General features: G+C 34.6%; 1 long non-coding RNA gene across 1 annotated transcript; it reads right to left on the bottom strand.

Annotated features, from left to right (window-relative positions):
* Positions 1–768: 768 nt before the first annotated feature.
* Positions 769–2,411, bottom strand: LOC118489022. The gene is made up of 2 exons (XR_004885794.1): positions 2,236–2,411; positions 769–959 (listed from the first exon to the last, which is right to left on the bottom strand). It is a non-coding gene; the product is annotated as an uncharacterized LOC118489022 (long non-coding RNA).
* Positions 2,412–2,866: the final 455 nt, after the last annotated feature.

Here is a 2,866-nt window from a genome sequence, read left to right as displayed (position 1 = left end):
AACCGATTTGATCAAATTTTGACTAATATCTGATCCAGTTTTGACCGATTTGGTCCGATTATAGGCGAATTTTGACCGATTTTTTCAAACTTTGACCTAATTTGACTTTGACCGCTATACAGGTGTCACACCCCTTTCTGCGGCGGAAGCACGAGGTGTGATCATGAAAGGTTCTCATTGCATACGAAAGGTAAACATACTATATGCTCGAAAATAACTTTAAACATTACATTACCGAAAACATAAGTCAAGTGTTTATAACACATGATAGCATATTGTCTTAAAAGTTACAACTTTATTTAACGATAAACAAAGCGACATCCACGAGCATGCGTAGGACCACGCGCACATCCACCTTTAGTTACCTGAAATACATGTGAGTTTTGAAAAAACATCAACATAATGTTGGTGTGAATTCATGCAGTGATTGTTTTTGAATGTTTAATATCCTTGAATGAAAACATAGTATAAAACTGGTAGAATGAATGAATGTTTGAATGTAACTCGTAAAACGTATGTATAACTGGGTACTATGACTGTTTGAATGTGTGAGTTTTGCTCGTGGTTTGCAAGGCCACTAACATATGTCACGACATAGGAAGCCACCAAACCTAGGCATTTTTGTCGACTTGACTGAGACACAGAAGCACTCATTGGTAGAAGTAGGCCAAGAGTGGGGTTGCCTGAAACCCATTAGATCTAACCTTTTGTTCCGCGGTCTGAATGTATACGTTGATTAATGGTGCTTATGGTACCCTATTCGAGACATGGTCTGGAATGTTTCACTTGAATGTTTTTGTACCCATCATGACATATGCAAACAATATTCAATTTGTGACATGTATTTCACCCCCGAAGTGTAAAACAAAAACAGTTAAAGAAAAGGGGGAGCATGAACTCACAACTTTGCGTTCCTTGCGTCGTAAACTTCACCGGATTTGCTTAATTAACGTCGTAACCTATACGCGTTTTCTTATCGTTAGTCACTAGACTTGCGTCGCACAAGTTCAGTCACTCACTTTTGTGTATATTTTCTTGTGTTAAAAATATTTTATATTTTTAACTAAGTATCTTACTTGTATTATTTTCTCGCGAATTAATATAAGTATCTCATGTTTTGCACTTTGCACCCGAATTATGTGTCTTGTATATTGTATGTGTATTTTCATGTTTATACTCCTCATGAGTATTTAGTGTATTTTTAAGTCATAATACGCTAGCACGTATAACACATACTATATACACTTAGCACAAAGGTTGGTGATAAATAATATATATTTTTTTCTTTCAAAAATACATACTTATATCCATTTTTATTCTTGAAGAAATCCTCATTTCTTATCACCAAAAATTAGGGAAACCTTGGTAATACCTTTAAATACATTTTTAGGGAACAAGTTTCTCAAAAACTTATATTTTTCTAAGTGTCAAGATTTATAAAAATATTGACAGAGTTTCCCCTAAAAATGGAGGTTTCCCATGTTTTCAAAACATGTGTTTATTTTCTTTTAAATCGTCAACAATCATCAACAACAATTATCAACAATAATCATCAACAACAATCACTAATTTTCCCCATTTCATGAACTTGAATACTTACCAAAATTGTGTAGTAACTTACTAGCACATTTAGTAAGTCTTGTTATCTTTATAAATAAGTTTGATTTCTTAAAAACCTTATTTTTAAAGAATATGAAGTTTCACAACTTCTAGTCAGTTTTTACGAAAATTATTTCTTTGCTAAAAACTTTTGTTACACAAGTGTCCACACACTTGTCTGTTCACAAAAATCACTTTTGTTTGTGTAAGATCCGGTTTAGAACATGTGATTTCTTTTGACGCTTGGTCTTTTGAAAATACCACTTGTAGATACATAGATCGGCTAGTTTTAAACACTATTTCACAAGTAAAACACTTTTACACAAGTTCATGATTCGTATGTGGTAGAGCTTCACCCTTTAACCCTTGTTTCATTCAAAACAACCTTATGTCATGATTCATGATCACGACCAAACCGGGTTAAACGATGATCCGAGCTACCACAACATAGATCGGGTCTAAATAATCACAAATTTCAATTACTACAACATTTACACAACTAGTGAGCTTTTAACCATCGTTTTTCATGTTTTTAGTAGACTTTAATGAACCATTTTGTAAGATTTCGAGTTTTAATCATTACACATCATATTAACCACTTCAAAATAGTTCAAGAAGGTGTATTAAGTAACATACCACTAGCTCGAGGCTAGGGAGGAATCTAAGCGCAAATGAAGTGGATAAAAGCTAGAGGATGAGGTCCTTCGATCTCCGAGTGTACCAAGCCTTCTTATGCGTGACACTTGACACTTGTATGATGTTGGAATGTGAAGAACAAAATCGAAAAATATGATGGATGATCAAGGGGTGTTCGGCCGATAGTTTTTGAGGGAGAGGAGAGAGTAGTTTTATGGTGTTGGGTGGTGAATTGTCTAATGTGCCATCTCAAGGTATTTATAGACATTCCATATGGCATATTCCTAGCATATTCCTGGCATATTCCTGGAATATTCCTAGCATATTCCTGGCATATTCCTGGAATATTCCTAGCATATTCCTAGCATATTCCTGAAATATTCCTGGAATATTCCTAGCATATTCCTGGCATATTCCTGGAATATTCCTAGCATATTCCTAGGTTTTCTGCGTTGTCTGCGTTTTGCAGTGTAAGCACTGTGTCGCGTAGGAACACACGGTACGCGCTTAAACATGAAAAAATAACGTTTTTAAGCGTTTTAACTTATTTTTTTTTTCAACACGAACCTGATTAAAATTAAATTTTAATCATAACAGAATATTTGTGGGATTAAATATTATCCGGGCGGCC

This window comes from Helianthus annuus, chromosome 17, assembly GCF_002127325.2.
Source record: "Helianthus annuus cultivar XRQ/B chromosome 17, HanXRQr2.0-SUNRISE, whole genome shotgun sequence".
NCBI classification, from domain to species: Eukaryota; Viridiplantae; Streptophyta; class Magnoliopsida; order Asterales; family Asteraceae; genus Helianthus; species Helianthus annuus.
This window is presented reverse-complemented; position numbering and strand designations above follow the sequence as displayed.